The sequence below is a fragment of the Struthio camelus genome, chromosome 3, assembly GCF_040807025.1.
Source record: "Struthio camelus isolate bStrCam1 chromosome 3, bStrCam1.hap1, whole genome shotgun sequence".
NCBI classification, from domain to species: domain Eukaryota; kingdom Metazoa; phylum Chordata; class Aves; order Struthioniformes; family Struthionidae; genus Struthio; species Struthio camelus.
Window position 1 is genome coordinate 26,810,664 of NC_090944.1, and position 20,911 is coordinate 26,831,574.

Consider the following 20,911-nt stretch of genomic DNA (forward strand, 5'->3'; position numbering starts at 1 on the left):
GTATGAAAACAGCTTCCCTTAAAAATATAAAAGCATAAAACTTACCAGGTCATGTATATGTACCCAGAGAATTCCTGCTCTTGAGTATTCACCATCACTTCAATCTATATACAAGAGGCAAGGCAGGGTACTTGTTCCAACACCAGACTACCCCACAGAGAAAAGCATCTGCCTGCAGTTCCAGCAGGCTAGAAAACTGCTTTGAGGAACCAGCCATAATGCATAAATTACTAATTATATCACTTTATTCAACATTTTTTGTTATTTAATTGAGATCTTTGAAAAAGGACTAACTTGAGTATATTCACATCTTTCTCAGAATATATTAACTAAAATCTTTATTCTTCACTCCATAATCATTGTAGAAGCTGTGGGTTTTTATCAATTATCTTTTTTTCCAGGCCAAATTTTTAGTTGTGTCACCAAAACATTTGCATTTTGGATGCCCTAATCAACCATCAGCTAAATTATATGGCTTTAAAGGCCTGGTCAAGTTTCTAGTGAAAACACTTGAAATTTTCTTTTTATATGGAAGCATATTTACCTGTGAAATCTTCTATTTATATGGAAGCATATTTACCTGAAGGGGAAGGATCAAAGCTCAGGAGCCTGTGGATCCCTGGTGGTACTGCCAGATCCACCTTGGCTGCAGCCATATGGCTTGCAACCCTTCTTCTTAAGCTAGGGCAGTGTCTGCTCCTCAAACAACTGTGAATTCAGCATCCCAACCTGGCTGCCACCTGCTCTTACATTAAAAAGTGAAGTGCTTCATCTGTTTTTGCCTGAACATATGTAACTTTACAAACCTCCTTTTATTTTTCTCTCCCTTTTTTAATGTTTTAATCCTGTTCTTCCATTGATTCAAATAAAGATTTTTCTCACTGGTCTTAATGGTCTGTTACTTACCTCTCTTGTAGCTCTCGGTTTCTAAGCACATTTCTAAAATTAAAACCAAAGAAGTTATGTCCCAAGCAACTGTAATCTCACATAATTGGCACTGGTGATCATCTCCAATGTAATTATTCAAATCTGCTGTCATATCCCACTGTTCTGGTACCGGGCTGTCCTTGTAAGACACTTCTGGTTATATCATAATGTCTCAAATCAGGAATAGGAAACATTGAAGTTTTGATTTTTTTTCCACTGCTTTCAGCTGATCTCTATAGTTTCTCTATTAAGTGGTAACTTAGCTCTTTTTTCACTTTTCTTAGATTGTTATTGTTACTAGGGATAGGAATTTTGCCATTGTTATTGCTTTTTGTTGCTCTCCAAAACTAAAACGGGCACCTAGGCTCCACTGATATCGTACTTACTCCTTGAATTATGTTGTCTTTTAAAGAAGAGATGCTCTAACTGACATATGAAACAAAGACCTCGCACAGTAATTCCTAGATTTCATTCTGTAGCAGGTAATCATTCTTTCTGAAATTAAAATTTCTGACTGCACTCCCAAACAGCTAACCATTACCCAAAGAATGGGACTGAGAAATCAAGTGATCCCCAAAGGTTAAGGAAGAGATGCAGTGCAATGGATACTGATAGCCGTAGCAGTTATAGATAGTGATGCTGCTGACTCTTCCTGCCCCTTCTTTTCCACCAGTATTGACAGTACACAGTCTTTGCTCTTGTCTCTGGTAAAGTCATAACAATCATTTTACAGGATGGATTATTCCTACACAGAAATAAAATTGACAGAGGGGGAGTAAAAATATGCTGTTTTTCAGAGGAAGAAAAGTATTCAACAATGTATGTGGCTCTTGGCCATTTATTTAGTCATCTGTCTCTCAGGAAAGCCAAGGTTGCTAAGCAGTGCCAAGGGATTCATGTTCAATGGGAGCTTTCTAACTTTGTAGCCTCCTGACTTGAACTGACATTACACTCCTCCCATCACTGTCAACAGTGTTAGCTGTATAGGAATTTGCTGTCTGGCAGTAGCATCCCTTAGGTGAAAGGCCCTCGTGTCAAACTTTAAAATGTCACCCTCAGTAGTCCATGTGTCTTGGTGGTAGACAGCATTCTAAGTAAAAAGCGATTGTTGAAACCTTTCCTGTCCACTGAAGAGAAAGCTGGAACGATTTCCTTCCGTCTCATAGCTCATGTCCAGCTCCTTCTTTGCTCACCAAACGTGGATGGGTATAGAGCGTTCTGTGGATAGATTATAGAAATGTGTTCCTGCTGAAGAAAGTAGGGAGCAAGGAAAGAATTTTGCCTGATCACAGTTCATTTCCTGGCCAGCTCCTGGGGCAGTGCTGTTACATACTACCCTTTAATAAAGGGAGACTTTATTGTTAAATATTAGCCCTTTATTCTGAATGGCAAGATCACAGCCAGAAGTAGTATGAGATAATAACAGGTATCACACACTGCCTGCGGTTTCATAGTATCCAAATTCTGCCAGACTAGTTGGATTAAGGGCAGTTTTAAGTTAGTAAAGCCAATTTGTTTGAAAAGAAATTACTCATTTGGCTCTTGTTGATCATCCAGTTGGTCTTATTTTTCCAAGAGTCAGAACACATCTGTATCCAATTAGTGTATTAGTTGGAGTGCCTCTGCACTGCTCCATTGCAGTTCCTGTGCATAGCTTGAAAAAACATGTAGGATGCAAACTCTTCTCTCAACCTGTTGCAAATCAGGAGAGGCTTTAATGAAGTCACAGAACCCAGGGGGTGAGTGGAGAAAGAGAGGAAGGAACAGGGTGGTAAATACCATCAGCATCCAACACAGTTCCACGAGCTCAACCATTTTTTTGATTTTAAAGGTAGATCTTACAGCTTGGTTTCAGACATATCAAAGTAAATAAAGAATTCCTATTTGTTTTAATGGGAATTCGTTCAGGCCTTATGTGATCCTAAATACAACGTCATTAGTACAAAAGAACAGTACATTAATTGCTCTGTGCATGTCTCTGCCGCCTGCTCTTTGTCCCTCATAATCCTTCTGTGTTAATCAGAGACATATAAATATCAATTAAAGATATAACTAATACAATTAAACAAATGCAATAAGCTGCTTCAATGATATTGTAAAGTTCTCGTAGCTTATATTTAACCCTACTTTATAACTGTTCTCTTTCTTTCCAAATGTCTTAGCCAGTTTGTGACCGGTCATTGCGACTGCTCAGTGTTGAAGGTGGAATTAGACCGGAGTCAGTCATTTTATAGCCGTGCTGATGAAGGAGCTGCATAATTATAACTGAAGATAAGAGAGTTATAGAATGAAGTAAGCTTCAGAGCTCAGAGTGTGTTTGAAATAGAAAAGTTCGAAATGATAACCCTCGGGGTTTTGGCAGGGAATGTGAAAGAGCTAGGCAGGGGTTCCTTGCCACGGGTGAGTCTCCTAACTCTGGTAGATGCTCTTTGTTCATCTGAAAAGCAGCAGATTATGAGCAGTATTTTAACAGGGCACAGAAGGAGACTGCAGGAGCAGATTGTGGACAAGTCAATCTACTTTCACTCGGGCTGGGCATGGGAGCCTGCCTCGACGCTCCCCAGACTGCATGGGGGCGTGAATGATAGAATTGCAGTCCCCCAACACAAGGACAGACCTGTCCCTGCTTCTGGATCCACAGGCTGAAGTGTTTTAGTAATCCAGCTTCAGTGGTTCTCTCCAGCACGCTGTCCGTCTAGTCTCAAGAAGATAAATAATAACAGGTCATTATATAAACAAGAGAATACTGTTCAGCTATTGCCAGGCAGTTTAGGACAGTTTCTGACTGGTCTTATGCTTACACATGTGGGCAGGAAAGTGGGGTGAGAGGTGAAATCACTTCTGGAAACTCATTTCTGATTTAATGGACCAAGGTGCACATCCCACAGGCACGGACTGCCAGTTTGTGCATGATGAAGTCTGGCAGTACAATCCATGAGTGTAAGCATATGAGCACTCAGCTCACACACACACAAACAGAGCATATAGGTTATCACTGGCAAACACTTAATGAAGGCAGTCTCCTTCAAGAGGTAGAAAGGAGGAGTTTTGTTTGGCAAAAGCTCACATTGCTCAGTGCTAAGCACCTGGAATTCAGATGCTGAATAAAGCATCTATCAGACTTCCTGGTTCACAGTGGTTGTGAAATTGTGGGGCTGTTTTATCAAGAATAAAGAGAACTAATGCCCTTAACGGCTAAGACTTCTAAAAAGGTGGAAATTGCTAAGCTTAAACAGCTTTACGCTCTGCAATCAGGGTGTATGAGCAAAGTATCAGAAGGTAATGCTGTTCCTGACAATAGCTGGTGCTATAAAACTTTGGGAGCAATTCAGATGCTTACACACAGGTGCTTTGTGCCATTTTAGATATTGCAGGGTATCCAAGAGTGCTCATTCCACGCTGAATTTTTCCCTTGGTATTTTTAATATGCTTTGGTTATTATTGGCGAAGGAGAACAAGTATGAAACTGCCAGTATGCTTACAAGCGCAGTGCAGCTAGGCCATATATCACAGGCTAAAAATGACTACATTGCTTAACATACCCAAACTAGCTCATTCAGAAGTTATCACTTTGATCAAAACAGTAATTCTTTCTTCAAATCCCGGAAAGGAGGGCTATAAGAGCAGCTAGATTGTTCTGCCTAAATGGTTTCAAACTGTCAGCTGCAACAGATGATCCCCAGAAAGAACAGATTTACCAGCTGCTTCACAGAAGATGAAGAGAAATGCTCTAGTGCATGCAGCAACATGGGGCAGCACAAAGATTAAAAGCAGGTACCTTAGGGTGGAGATAAGTCTGAAGACGGTACCTTCCTCTGTGTCTCTGCAGGCAGGGTCCCAAAAACAAGTTTAGGCTGAAAGTCTCACTTTCAGGTGGCTGAAGTTACCTGAGCATTCTCACACAAAATGAGCACTGCTGTGGCTTAAATAACAAATGTGGGAGAGGCCACATAGTTTTAGTATTGCTAACTTTTTTCTTTTTTCTACTAGAAAGAAGATGATGCAGAAGACAATGACTTTAAGGGGCTCTGGTGTGAGATAGCTGGACTGGCTGTGCTCCACAGAGGCTCGTGTTTTCCAGACTGACCGCCTGGAAAGTCGCCACTGAAGGAAGCCGGTCTCTGCCAGGCTCCTCACCTCTGAACGGTTACTGAACAAGAAAAATGAAACTGAAATCTTGTTCCTTCTGGTTAGATGAATTTCCTGATAGGTGTCAGGAAATGTCTGAAATGTAAAGCAAACTGTTGTCCTTTCTTTTCTTACAGTTTTTATAACGTACTGTAGCAGACAAGGATATATAAATATTTTTTACAGTTACTTTCTTTTCTTTCATATCCCACAGGTATTCAAATAGAAACAGGGCCAAAAATTAGAACAAGTCTTCCTGTTCTTTGCATGCCACCTGACATGCATTAAACTGTGTAGAGTAGCTCATGTTTAATTCCGTATCTAACTGAACTGTGTTAAGTGTTGGGTCATGCATGCCAGGGTCTATTAAATGTGGCGGTTTGTTTCTTCCTAAATTGAGGCAATCTGGGAAGACTGGAAATAACAAAAGTTAACTAGATCTTGTGATCTGATGTAGGTATTTCCACAGAAATACACCTAACCTATTTCTCTAGATTTGTCTAATGAATTCTGAAATTGCAAATACACATGGAATAAGATAAGGAAGTAAGAAAGCTGGAAAAGAAAAGCCAGTGCACGAACATTTCAAATGTTAATTAAAAATAGCACCTTCTTCAGTCAGCAGCTGTTTGTTTGATAGGAGGATTGTATGGAGAGGAAGTCAAAAAAATAGATTTTTCAGGGCAAAAATACAATTTTTCACTCAATTTTTGCTGGAAGAAAATGAAGATTTGGCACATGCATCTCATTTGTGCCTATACATATCTTGCCCAGGGTAGACAAGATGCAGGCCCTGGGGAGCAAGCAGAGTAGAAATGGCAGTGAGCCATGGCACTGAGTCACAAAGGGAGCTCCTGTGCCATCATACTGCCTCTTTTGAATGTCATGGTCTTCCTGTCCCAGGACAGACTTGCTCTCCACCCACTCAGAGACAGCAAGGGCTAATAAGAAGTCCTAGAATGATAGCCAGTTCCCCCACTTGCTCTCCAGATCTCAGATGTAAGTTTTCCTACGAGTTATCATGAAAAAACATCACTCTTTCCCATATAAACAATAGGATTAAGTTTACTTTAGATAAGCTTTCCAGAAGTCCCTAAGAGATGTGGGTTACAATGAGTATATGGACATCTTCTGCACTGCCTGTACCTTTGGTACAGACATGGAGAAAAGGAGCCCCTTTTCCAGTAACAAAAGGAGAAGAAAGTGCAGAAGAACCACTGTTTCATACTTACTGCCCTGTTGTGCAGAAGTGTGGTGCTTCTATCCAAATTCCAAGATCATCTCCTGAATCTGGAGAAAATCTATCCTGGTTTTACTAAAATAACACTCATTAAAAAAAGAAAAAAAAAAAGAGGAAGGAGAATTAACTGGCAGAATTTTATTTTATTCCACCAAAGTTTATTCTATAGGTTTCCTTCTTAATCATAGACTATTTTACTGTGTTTTTAAAAACTATCAGAGTAGGACATAATTGTCATTTGCAGTTCTACAATCAAAATTCAATATCTTAAAATTATACTTTGCCATCTTTTTGCTATTGAATCCTACCTGACTACAGAGGAATCTGTCTAATGAGAAAGAATGGTTTTAATTAGTTTTAATAGCACTTGAAAATTGCATGCAGCTTCATTAATTGTATATGTAGTTTGTATTGAAATTCACTGAATCCAAAAATAAAATTAGCAGTACAAACCAGAGGATAAAAATAAGTAAAAAGTTTCTATGTAGCGGATTGATTTGTTTTCTGCTAGTGACAACAATTCTTCATATATTAGTGTTTTCCTAACAGCTGAACCAACTAAAAAATACATGGAATTAAAGAGCAGGATAACATATTGATTTTCTTGCTCAGTGGTCCTCTGAAGGAAAAACTATTATGATAACCCATCGTTGACCAAAACGCATACCCTTAGTTAAAAAAAGAGAATAAAAACAAGTCAAACTCATGCTTTCACAATATATAAGAAAAGAAGGTCTATTTGACCTGGTCAAATACCTTTTTGATATCTAAGAAGCAGATCAGTGAATTTAACTGCATCAGGGTGGACAGGTGGGTTTCATTACATTTTGCTTTCATCATTATCAGGAAAGTTTCACCCTTTAATAAAAACACAGTGATCTCATTTTATTAATTCCAGGAGCTGCTTCTTTTCTAGTGGCCAAATTTGAGGGGAGAATTTGAAATCTAGCTAAAACATATAGCTGCACATAAAGTTTGTAATGTTCATATATCCTGGGCTGCCTAGCTGCTCACTAGAAAATACTTTCATTACTTGGCTATTTTATCTTTGCCTACAGATGCTCTGAATTGTGGATTGCTACTACCTTCTGAGGAGATCTTTAGCTAGTGCAGTAGGTGTAATATGACTTTGAGAACTATTTTAGTTTTTAACTAGGGAGGATATTGTCCAAAACCTGGATCCTTATGTTAACAAAAGTTGTAAAGAAATTTTAAGATGAAATGACCTGTATTTGTATTCTTTTCTGATAACTACTGTACCTGAAGATAGATCACTCATGCTGATCTGTGCTTTAGCAGGGTGACTACACCTCTTCTTCCTCTTTTTCATCTTCTTCTGCTGCTTCTTCTTGTTCTTCTTCTTATTATTATTATTAGTAGTAGTACTAGTAGTAGTATTGTTATTATTGTTATTACTGTTAGTGGGGGTTATAATTCAGAGCTCCCTAATAAATGCAGTCACTAGGGCAGTTTGCAGTTATTTTCACATTCCCTGAACTGGCAGAAAATAGAACTGATCAAACTTTCTCTCATAGTCTAGTAATTAAGGCAGTCTCTCGGAAAATGAGAGATGTGGCTTAAAATTATTGCTCTACAAAAGGAAGATTTGAATGTGAGTCTCTTCAGGTGAATGTTTTAACCACCACAGCAGGGGGATTTGGTCTCAACTCCTTCTTCTGTTGGTGCTATGTGTAACTAAGTGAATGATTTTAGGTGTCTAATACCCATGACTCTGAATCCAAACAGAATTCAAGCTGCTTCCCTGTCACTCAGTTAGGCAGCTATTTCTTAGCCTAGTTTAAGAGCAAGCAAGAAAATAATATATATATGCAAAAAACCCCAGACGTGACTAAAGCTCTCTATCCTGCTTCTGGAATATTACAAACTGTCTCACTTGAGCAAGTGGATGGCTTAGTCCTGATGGGTTATAGGAATATAGTGATGCCTTCTGTCTGAGCAGCTCCATTCCAGACATGCATCTGAGCATGTTTAGGACATGGTTGTAAGATCAGGAATTTCACATGAAATGGTTTATATATACATGCATACATACATACACACACACACACATACATATATACACATACACACACATCCTGAATTCTTGGGGCAATATTCCAGCTCGTATTTGCTAAAGAAGTAGTGCTGAATTCACGGAAAACCACAAGTATTCTATGACTTTATAATTTATATGGGAAATATTAATCCCTACACAGCTATATACAAACATACTAACCTATATCCTTGCGTGTCTTTGAGATTTGCTGCAGAAAACGTATTAGTCTCTGAGTAAACATGTCATGGAGTTGGGATAGTGCTTACAGTTGCAGATGGCAATACAGTCAGTTTTCCCAGGGAGAATAAAGTCTCATAAAATGTTACCTGATTCAGGATGATATTTCTGTGCTGCTTGGATATCGCTTTGTGGGATAATGACTGCTGTTAGTAGCACATCAGCATTTCTTCTCAGTTATAAGCGATGCTTTAAAAGTATCTAGGAGAAAGCCCAGGGAAACACTACATAAAGCTAAAAATTGGTGGTGATAATTTATTCTTTTGTTATATGTTCTTTTTTCCAAATCAGTTTGACACGCACCTTGTAACTCTTTAAAAGCATTCACTGATCCCAGCAAATGCATAAACTATGTCTTCCACTCCAAAGTCCCTTGTGTTTATAATCATCCCTTCCATGACTAGTTTCAGCTCAAAAAGCGAAACCTATAGGGAAAGGACATGATCTGTCATTCATCTGTCATTGTAAAAAAATGGTAATGACAGAGTCCTTGTGACAACAAAATTCTGAAACACTGATATTTTACATTAAGGGGCCTTCGAAACAGGAAAATTTCCCCTTTGAATAGTCTGCATTGTTTTTTCCTCCTGCAATCCGCAAAAAAGTTTGTTACTTAAGTACTGATGTGTTTGTGCCTCCTACTCATGCCTTCATACTATTTTACCCTGAAGCGGTTAACCCTTTCCCAGGCAGTGGTTAACCGCCAATTCCTCATTCAAATTACTCAGTCTTTCTGATTTGTTTTTATCTTCTAGTGCTGATCTACTTTTATTTTCATGGTAAGCCTTATTTCTTTATCTATTATATACCATGTTAGGATCTGATCCTATAGGAATTACAACGTTTAGTGACCGATTTAGAGGAGCACATAAGTCTTTGCCTAACTTTAAGCTCATTCAGCTTTCAAATGCTTAGCAGTAGATGTATGTGCAAGAACTATACTGATTCTTGGTCATAAATCCTACGACACTTACTAGTTAAGTTGACTCAGAGAGCTTAGTATGACATATTAGCTTCATTAGGGCTATGAAAAGGAGCTCTAGAACAATAACGTCCAATTTCTATTCTGGATTCTGCCCCTCATGTATAAAGTTAGCCAGGATAAGATGTGACAGCTTTGTTTTCCCATCTTTCAAGTTCAGCTAAGATTATATATATATATGTATGCATGCATGTATGTATGTATGTATGTATATGTATGTATGTATAGGTATGTGTATAACATACATATATATATTACTCAGTATTAATAATTAAATCAGTAACAAGTTTGATTAATCCTCTGTTGCATTGAACAGATGCAAATCTGATTAAAAGTATTTACCTTTGAGATTAAAAAATTACTAGGTGTTCCTTTCTTTTGTTTATCATCTATTATTGATAAGACACAGTTCTTCCTTACTAAGATTATCTCTATGTGATAAAGAAAATTGCAAATATGGCTAAAAAGCAGGAACAGGAGCAAGTAGCAGAAATTTGAAATGTAGTTATCACTAAAGAATTTAGCAGCAAGCAATAGATATATCCACTTAAAAATACTTGAGGCCATAAAGTACTTCAGTCAATCCAGAGTCACATACTAAATCTTGGAACATTATCTTCACATGTTACAGTCAAAGTCACAGCAGAAGCTGATACCACTCCGCTGGATAAATCAAGTTATAATTTACCCCTATTATTTTATGTAATGAGGTCTGCCTTGTAGGAACCTAATTCAATGAGAAGTGGACATTTGAAATATGCCCTTCTATACGACCCTTGTTACTATAATTGCTGTAGATTGAATTAGAATTCCAGTGTTACCATAACACTCACAGGAGCTCCTATTGTGATATGAACATTGAACAAAGTTACAAGTGAATCTTTGCATCTTGGCAGGACTATTAAAATAAATTTGTACTTTCTGTCATGTGTGACCTTGATACTGAACAATGAAAATGTGTTAAGTGACTGACCAGAATATCAGTGTGCTATCTCTTGGCAATATATGAGAGAGAGAAAAATATTTCCATCTGTGTATGAAGTGTTTTTAACTACTTCTAAATCAGATGGGTAACATCTGCTCCATAAGGGCTGATATGTCAGCATTGATACGGCTAACAGTGAAAATGGAACGCAAATGATTGCATAATGATGGTCAAAGTTTTATTTAAAAGAGACAGAAGCAACGGGAAAGCTCTTCAAGAAAGTCAGAAATGCTTTATAATTGTAACTGAATTTAGAATGAGCCACAGCTTCAAACAGTTCTGTTTCTCTCATCATGATGACAAGTGTTGTCAAAGAGGAAGAAAACCCCACAGCATAAAATTCAAGGTACATACTGGGCTTGGTTTCACGTAGAAAAATTGGTGTTAGGATAATACAATCAGCTATCAACTCATAGGGAAAGGAAAAAAACTTCCCCTTATTGTTTCAAGGGCTGCTGTTGGGTTATTCTCCCGCACTGTGTACTGTTTTGTTTTCTCCCTCTCTGATCTTGATTCAGCTTCTATTAAAGATAACACAGACCAACAAAGACTAGATCAGGCCCTGGAGAAGATAGTAAGGTGTTATTAGCACCAAATTTCCTCCTTCGTTTGCAGCTCCCATCGTTTGTTTACTGAATGCTTCCCTGTCACTTTGTAGTTTGAGGGCACTCATCTGTTAATTTGTTCCCCAGATGCTGTTTCAGGAAGTTATTGCTGTTGCATATAGCCTGTCATTTCAGAGATGCTCAAACTTCATTTTGGCATCTGAAGAACTGGAGGAGCCTCTGGAAGCTGTGGAGTTTCATGAACAGAAGAGAGCTTGAGGGCAGGGAGCATGGTTTCTGGGCAGGCTGGAGACAGCCAAAGGATGTGGTTTAGTGGGTGGGAATAAAAGCTGGATGGAGCTCAGAAGAAGGTCCTTCAGAAAGAACTATGACAAAACCCAGAGCCATGTCTATCGACAGTGCTCTGGTTTGATGCTGTTGCAAATTTAGATAAACTGATATTGGTTTTGCACCAATGGAATTGCTTAGTCAAAAAAGAAAAAGAAACAGGAGTAAAAGGACCCTTTCATGAAAAAATGAACAGAATAAGTTGGCTCAAAATACATCAGAAAAACTTTCTTGCACGGTACCTCAGAAATGTAGCAAAATCACTATTTGAAATCTGTGTTGCGTTTGGAGCATCAGATAAAATGAATCCTATGAAGAAACTGTATTAGAACTTAAAATATTAAAAAACCTCATATATGTCTAAGAAATGCCGTATCAAATGCAAGCTAGCTATTTCAACAGTAAGATAACTTTTCTGAGGCTTCAATTAAGCAATAAACATATACTGTTTTCTCCTTTTCTATACGCTGAAGCTGCTTGAATATCTTCAAAATCTGTTTTAAACCTCCAGTTTCAACAATAGAGCAATATATTTTCTTCAGAAAAGACGTAATACTTAAAAAATAAATGAAAGCAGTAAAAAATGAATGGCATTTGTAAAGCCCACCCTTGGCTGTTCACATTAGATTGCATGTATGTGTATTAGAATCAATTAAATGAAGGCATGCCTTCCTTCCACCATAGAAAAGAATTAGGTAATACATTAAAAGTAGATAACCTTGTTTGCCTTCTACTCAACCTTTCTTCATCATTCTTAATAGCAAACATCTACCTATTGATTAGTTCATTTTAAATGCTATTAAGGTAAATGTCATACTGCTTTGAACTGATGAAAGAATTGAACAAAGACGAATCATAGCAATTGTGGCATGTTAAGGAATGCAGATCACAAGAACTGAATACAAAAATGCCTAATGTAACCTTTTCTTCCATGTAAAATCTTAGAAATGAAATAAAATGCATGTTAGGGCAGTCAGACATATTTAATTTAACTCAAGGCAGATCCCTCTCATCTCTTTCATGCTGCCTTTGTGCAAGAACTGCAACTTCATTCTAAATCAATACATTTTCTCAGGCAACATGATTCCATCATAAATCATCATTTGCACCGCACGTTTCTGCTAATAAATCTGCAGCTAGAAGGGATAAAGAGGAAACTGGTTAACAATAAACTGAGCTATTAAACTGAGGAGAAACAATATAAAACACAAGGTTATTACTGACACCTGCATCTGCAGTATGTTCTCTACATCAACTGCTGTGGAATAAAATGTATTTTTTTCTGTAAAGAGCTGTCTATAAAGTTCATGTGAATGCTCAAGACTGTGAAAATGCTGAGCCCGACCTGTTTGTTCTGCATGAAGAGATGAGTTTTAATGTATATAATTTAGCTGTACTGCTGGCCAACCGCATCTTGAGCATATTTTCAACAGCTTTTCATAGCAAGGCAAAATTTGACACAAATACATATTTTGTGGTTTGGATGTAAACCTAAGAAACTGATTACCTACTAGACTAAAAATTTCCTTTGACACCTCAAATGCATGTTCAATATAATCAGTTATAAAGCTAAAAACTCCAAACTGCATTAAAAAAAAAAAAGCCAGGTTAACTAGTGACAGTATAAAATACTTGCAACCTGTGGAACCTGGAAGTTTAGGGGTTACACACTTCTATACTGGTCAGAAGCAGTTTTTTAAAATATGTATAAATCTTGACACATTTTTTTCTAAAATTAGATATCTTAGCTATAACTTCTAAATTCTAATTTTGGAAGAGATTTTCAAAATACAACTGAAAATTATATTCCACTAGCTTTTCATGACAGCTAAACTCCAAATTGCTGGCAAGCACACCTACCAATCTTTGTCATTAGACAGGACGGCTCAGAGGCCCAGACTAAGGGAAGAGGTAAGTACAAGTCCTTAGACTACGCTAACTTCTCTTTTTACCTTTGAAGAGTTACCTTGTGGGCTAAGGTTTCTGAGACAATTTTGCTCCATGCCTCTTCTCAGAAATAATTTTCCCATACATAGCTTTCTTCCTGATCCGTACCTCGCTAACAGACTTGACTGCTTCCAAAACTGTGAGCAGTTATGCATCAGCAATGTACTCCAAGCCAGAAAATGCACCCTCTAAATAAATGGGTCAATTTTCAAAAAAATGTACCGTCTCACAACTCCAAATTAGTAGATGCATTTCTTCGTTATAAATCTGAATAAAGATATGGGAGGCTGTGTTTTATTTATATCTAGGAAAAAATCTGTCTTGGTCTTTTGATCTGTCAGTTATAACATAGCGCATATTACAAAGTGGGTGTTGCTTAAGTAAAGGTCAGATTCTGCCAAATTTATCTGTGTAAGGGAAAGTTATTGCACAAGTAAGCAGAATGTAATTCATTCAGAATACTTCAATAGTAGTAGGTGAACAGAACTGGATTTATTTATTAGTGTTAACACATCTATTCAGCACATTTCTATTTTGTCCAAACATTAGGAAAATTTTGATGTTTTAATGTCTGCTATCACTGTGTCTCCCTGAAAAATCTCTGTGTCGACAAAATTCTGTGCAGCCTCTACAAACAGTTTATTTTTCCTTGTTCAGGAACTAAACAACAGAAATCCAGTACTGGGACAAATATTGTCCTCCCTTGGTAAATTTGTTAATCACCTCTCACATCCTGTTGATTCAATGTCAGTCAAAAGCAATACTATTGCTCACATACTTAAAACCAAATTGTAGCTTTAAGCATATGCGTAAGTGCTTTGTTGGACTGATGCCAGCATTGCTTGGGACCTTGCCATGTCAGGCCCCTTGTGAATATTTTTCTCACGTGAGCCACATTTGCAGGATCAGGCTTGCATCTTTCAGCACACAGACAGCTATACAATGCAGATCACAGGTGAATACAGTCTCTCCTGTGCCAAGTACCCTTGACTTCTTCCTGTGCACAACACTGTGACAGGACCTACAGATATTTCAAGACCCAAAGGTCAGTAAGAATGGAGCATCTGCCTCTAAATCAATGCAAATATTCTAGTTCACAATTGAAAAGCCTACACATGCAAAAGAAAATGTATTTGAGCAGTTAGAGGAAGAAGCTCTAGCTCCATGAATACTTCATGGAAGTATTCAAATTAAGAAAAAAAATGTGCAACATGTATGTTGGTGAAAAATTTAAAGAGAAGGAAATAGTCTTTTAAAATAAGTTGGCTGGATAACAAAATTAGGCTAATAATGAGTTAAATCTTATCCCTACGCTCAGACTATCCTCCTATGTCTGTTTTGGCAATACATTACAAACTGTCAATTATCTCAACCTTAACGATTTTGTCTCATACTTTCTAATCATTTTTGAAGCCTTGTTTGAGCTTCTGAGCAAACAAATCCAGATCACTTCAAACTCCTATGCACCATGAGCCAAGTATGCTCTGGATGCACTGGACTCATTGCACATACATGATAGAACTGCCAGCATGTCCGATATACCATTTGCTGATAGGCACATTCAGGACATAGTGGATTGATTTTGTTCTACGTCTAAACATTTAGCAATATCAGGTATCCCCAACCACCAGGCCTATATATTTTGTGAATTACAGATGTGGATAATGCTGTGGACAATCTATATAAATAATAGAAGGGCAACCAAATCTCAGTTCTCAGATGTAGTCTCCGTACAAAAGAGTCTCTGAGCTTCTAGCAAAATATTGTTCCATATATGTCTTTAATGTAACCTACAAATTCAAGGCTATTTTAAATGAATAAAACCTAGGAAATTACCTGCGGTCCTAAACTCTAGGTAGTGAGTAGTATAAGTCATCCATTCTTTCGGTGAAAGGAGAAGCATCCCCACCTGAGGCATTCATGAATACAAGGGTTTTTTTTACAGAGGAGACCCATGTGGCATGAAAAAGCCAGGAGAAATAGCTTTGAATGCTGCTGAGATTTGAATGATTTCCTAAAGAAAAGGAGTACTACCATAGTGCCAAATATTCTCCTCCTAGAATGATCAATTTTTAGTCAAAGCGGAGCATGCTATAAAATATTTAAACTGCTGTCTTTCAGTTAAGGAAATGGTGGTTTACTAATCAGATATTAATTAAGAGGCAGGAATGTCACTGCAATAGGTTGTGAAAATAGTACTTACTTATTTTTAGAAAAAGGCCAATATGATTAAGGCAGTGATATTTCTTACAGTTATGAGATGAATGTATGCAAATATTGATTACAATACTCTTATAAAAAATGAAGTTCTTTTGCAATAATATGCAGGTATTTGTTTCAAGACAAATTTCTTCAGTGTGCTTTGGACTTGTAGAATTCCCTGTTTATTCTACTTTCTCGTGTAGATTTCATAGCACTAGCTTATTTAGCACAAATCGTAATATATATTCTTCATAGTAGAATTATGCCATGAAAAGAAAGAGGATTGGAGGGCTCTGGACCTTGGAAAAATAACATCTCACAATAATTTCATGTTTTTATTTATTAACAAAATTGTAATTTTATTACAGTGATGTAAGAAGGCTTATATGTGATCAAAAAGAGGACCAGAATGCAGAATATTTCATTTGCAAAATCACAGAATCGCTACTAGTTTCAATATGATATTGTAAGGGTACAATAGATACATATACTATAAGGGCAACTAAGTGTTTATAGAACCTAGCGTATAAGTTTTTGCTTCAGAGTCCATTCAGATAGGCAAGAGTGAAAATTCCTTACCGTAGGGGTAAATGCAACCATAATATGAATGAAAGGAAGGTAGAATGTCCTGTCCAATGCTGTGTCACACAAGCTGCAATAAATGTGCCACTTCAAAGCTCAAAGCCTTCTTCTTCAATGAAGGTGTGCCTATCTTATCCACTGAGACTGGTGGTTAATAGATTACGAATTCTGGGAGTGAAGACTTGCTTTCAAGTTATTGCAAGAAAAAAGGCTTGAGGTACTATAGTATGTATTAGAAAACAGCAACTTACCCTGGAGTCTGAGATCTTTTTCCATTTCCTCAAAGATAGTCTCAGGGGAAAAAAAAAATGGCAGTCCTTCACAACTTGAGTTAACAGCTTTGGCAAAATAGAGATGAGCTGAGTGGATATGAACTACCCGTGCCCTGTTTCTGGTTATCTTTCATCAGGGGAGAGGCACACTGGGAAAATAATGTGGCCAAGGCTGCCATGCTTCTCTCTCCCATCTGTAGAGGACCTTGATCTATCAACCATATCAATTTGGCAACCCTTCTGAATATTTGATCCAAAAATTTTATTTGATCTTTAACAGTATTTGATCTAATCTTTGACAATGATGATAATGCAATACGAAAGGATATAGTCAAAGTATCAAAAGTAAACTTATATTTTAAATACCTCAAAATTTTGAAAATTTTAAGGGAGTCCCCCTTCCCCTATTCATCCCTCAGAATAAAAGTACTTTCCAGAAATTTTCTGGTTTACTGGTAATGACATCCCACATACTTTTGATCAACATCCAAGGTCAAAACAGAAGTAGAACAAGGCTTTAACAAGCATGAATTAAATATTGCGAATTTATTAAAATTTGCTATAGATATGCTGAATGGAATAGAAAAAATGTACCCCCTTCTGCTTTAGCAGGAGGGGTAATACCAAGACAATGTAGAGTTTAACAGTGTTTCTTTGATAGAATAAAATATATGTTAATATCTCTGGGCTTTTAAGTTGTTTTCATTGCTCTGCTAGGCTTTAATAAGGATTTTCTTTCTTTGCCTCTTTCCCTGGACAGTGATATATATTTAGCACGTAACCTCATTCAGTAAGCCAACAGTTCAAGAATATTAAGATTTATTTTGAGGTTAAATTGGATCAAACCCACAAATTTAGGTTATTGTGCATTTTCTTCTTTTTGACTGAATAGAATTTCAGCTCTTCCCTCCTTCGGTAAAACTGCTATACAAAAGGTTTTCACAAAAATTGTTCTCCAGGTTGGTGAAGATCAACTGTCATGAAGGATCCCCCCCAACAGGTGCTGGCCCATTACCGTATTCAGGAAGCCGTTTTTCTTTTTCTGGTATAATGTAGCCACAGAGAGGGGTCTGAACCACAATCACAAAACCAAATAGTCCCTAGTTTGGGGTGAGCTTGGATCCAAACCAAAATTTGCAGCTGGGGCCCATCTGTAGTTATAACACAATATTGAAGAAGTCTGCAGTGGTGTAAATTGGCACAGTTTCATGGACTTCAAAGGAGCTCTGCCAGTTTGCAGGAGCAGAGGGTATGGATAATCTTACCTCTGTGAAGAAAGAAATAAAAGAGACTGAGGAAATCAAAGTTGATAGAGGAAATATGAAAATCCAGATCAAAATGAGAAACAAAAGCAGACCTTGAAGGTTAGAAGGTCTACTGTGATGCAGACATATGTACATGTTTGGGATATATTTGTGGCTTTTAAGTACTTGGCCTTTTCTGCTATGTTGTATTTTATGCCAAGAAGTCCTCCTCAAGAAGCAAAGAAACCCATCATTTCTCTTACTGAAATTCCCATAAAATTATTCCTTTAACCACCATCTTTTTTAAACAAGAAAAGAAAGAATGTCTGAGACTTCTTTGATCATCCATCAACAATACTCCCTCTCCAGATGATTAATTTGGTCACTGCTTCAGCCTCAAAGCTTGAGTGCCTACTAATATTCACTAATATCCCCTCTTGCTATAGGACTCCATAAGATAGCAATTCTCATTCTTCTAGTAATTTTGCAAATATTAACTAAGTTCATATTTAATTCCTGTAAAGCAGATTAATTATATGATCCATATTTTTATAGTCCCCAAACCAGGCCAAGGTTAAATAACTTAACTGAATTCTATGGCTATTTGAAATTAATAGGTATGTTATGGTTGTCCCACTCATCTCTTAGGATACACTTAGATGCAAATACTTTATTTCTCTGGGAGTCTTTTAGTAAAACTTATTAATAAATAAATAAGTCACTATAGTTTTTACAGCTTTTTAAAGTCCTTCTGTAAAAGATGTTAGTTGTCTCTTAAAGCTTTTCTCCTAGCTTGCTATTTCTAATTTCAAAGCAAAAAAAAACCCAAAAGCCAAAAAATCAAAAATGAAAACAAAAGAACAGATTGGAGTTACACAGAAAAAATACCATTAATCAAATATGGAAGGTAGATGAGGGATTTACGGTGCAAACATAAACAGTAACTAGAACAAGCCTGACATAGACTTTTTCTTCTTCTTTCAAGTTTTTCTAAATATGTGCACTCTTTTTCCCTCAGTAAAGCACCATCTGCTTGACTGTTTACATGACTTCTGGCTTGCACAATGCACCAAGTTATCATTCTTCTTCGAGGAGCATTACATTGGCTGTGCACCACCGTAGAGCTCCTCAGGATGCCAGGCGGATGCCTTAGACAGCGTCTGCCGTGTACGTCACATCGTTCCCCGTCAGGTCCCAAAGCTCTCCTGCACACGTTTCTTTCAGGGGGTGAGCTCAGCCACCACGGGCATGCAGCTGTGGCAGCACGCAATGCCCACAGTGCTCAGGGGCCTTAAACAAGAGTGCTCATCAAAATTCGAACGGTGCCATCTCCAACTGAAAGTACGAGGATTATGGAACTAGAGATTACCAGATTGCTTTTAACCAGGCAGCGCATTAATAGGGCTCTGGAATTAAGGTCCCCTCTTCACATATGTTGGGGTAGAAGAAATCAATGCAAGGAGTCAGAAACCTGAGCGTGTATGTGTATAGCTGGGAAAGAAAACAATGAAAACAGCGAAGAGATGCTTGTGCACTTGTGACTGAGAGCAAGAAGAGTCTAGAGAATCATTTAAAGTTAAACTTGCTTTAAGGCTTTCATCCAAGCACTATTCAGACACAGTGATGTTTAGAATATGATTGCTACTAGGAGATCACAACTAGAATGGCAAGTGTGTTGGCAGCCATCAGTGAAAGTAGGCAAACTAAGCATTTTCTACTCAAATAAGTCAATTATAACCTTTCCTATGTCATAAATCAGCCAGTTGATCTAATTAGGTAGAGACAATGAAAATGCAAAGCTGAGGCCATAGATCTATAAAAATATATGTCATAGCCCATGTGTCATCTCAGCTATCTTGATAAGGGAAAGCCCTTTATCTGAACCATTAAAGCCTTAGCAAAGTCTGGGTTATATAAAGAGTACGAAAACATGTTTATGCATCTTAAAATGTCTCGAATAGAATGTCTGTGAACAAAATGCAAAAAACATGAAAATGGTGCCCTATAAAAAGAAAAAGGACCTTATAACATCTGACTCTTTCAGAAAAAAAAAAAAAGTTTCTTTTGAACTATTGAACTATTTCCCAAACACTCCTTGAAATGTGGAGACTCCTTTACCAGTTCATTCCTCTTAAGTACATCCAGTCTGGCAGCACAGATAACCTCTGTGCACCTGCTCAAAGCTTAGCTTTTAGTTTACACTTTTTCAGCTTGCTTTCCTGGGTAGGTGTCCGAAGCAGTGTGCAGTGCATGTATGTGTGAAAAAGAGGGCTCCAGGCAGCAGTTTCGTGACACAGCTCTATGCTAAATTAGGAAGAAAAATTAGCATTACTTGAAATGTGCATTTGTGGCATAAGCCAAACTGGATAAGGTGCAGTAACACAGCTCATAGAGACAAGGCTAAGTAGGAGAAGAAGAACTGGATTTTTTTCCTTGCTGTGTACCATTTAGATATTTGTTTTCGATAAGGACTAGATCCACAGAAAAAGATTAGAGAGCTATGGTCCAGGGGTGTAACAGTTATGTTTTAGGTGTATGTTCTTTTTTTTTTTTTCTTTTTCCTTTTTTTTTTTTTTTTAGAAATAAAGGAATTAGATCCCCAAAGAGACTTAGACATCTAGCTGCCACTTCATCATGGAATCATAGAGTCACAAAACGGTTGAGGATGGAAGGGACCTTTAGTGATTAAACGATCCAATCTCTTTGCTCAAGCAGGGTCACCTAGAGTATGTTGTGCGGGAGTGTGTCCAGATGGGTTTTGAATATCTCCAGGCATGGAGACTCCACAGCCTCTCTGGGCAGCCTGCTCCGGGGCTCTGTCACCCTCACAATAAAGAAGTTTTTCCTCAGGTTCAGATGGAATTGCCTGTGTTTCAGTTTCTGCCCGTTGCCTCTTATGCTGTCACTGGGCACCGTGGAGAAGAGTCTGGCCACATCCTCTGGACACTCGCCCTTCAGATACTTACACATATTGATGAGATACCCCCTCAGCCTCCAGGCTGAACAGTCCCAGTTCCCTCAGCCTTTCCTCATAGGAGAGACGCTCCAGTCCCTTAATCATCTTACTAACCCTTTGCTGGACTCGCCCAGGAGATCCAAGGAGCCCTAGGGAGCCCAGAATTGGACACAGTACTCCAGGTGTGGCCTTACCTCCCTTGACCTTCTGGCAGTGCTCTTCCTAATCTGCAATTAAAAATGTGGAACCTTAGAAAACGT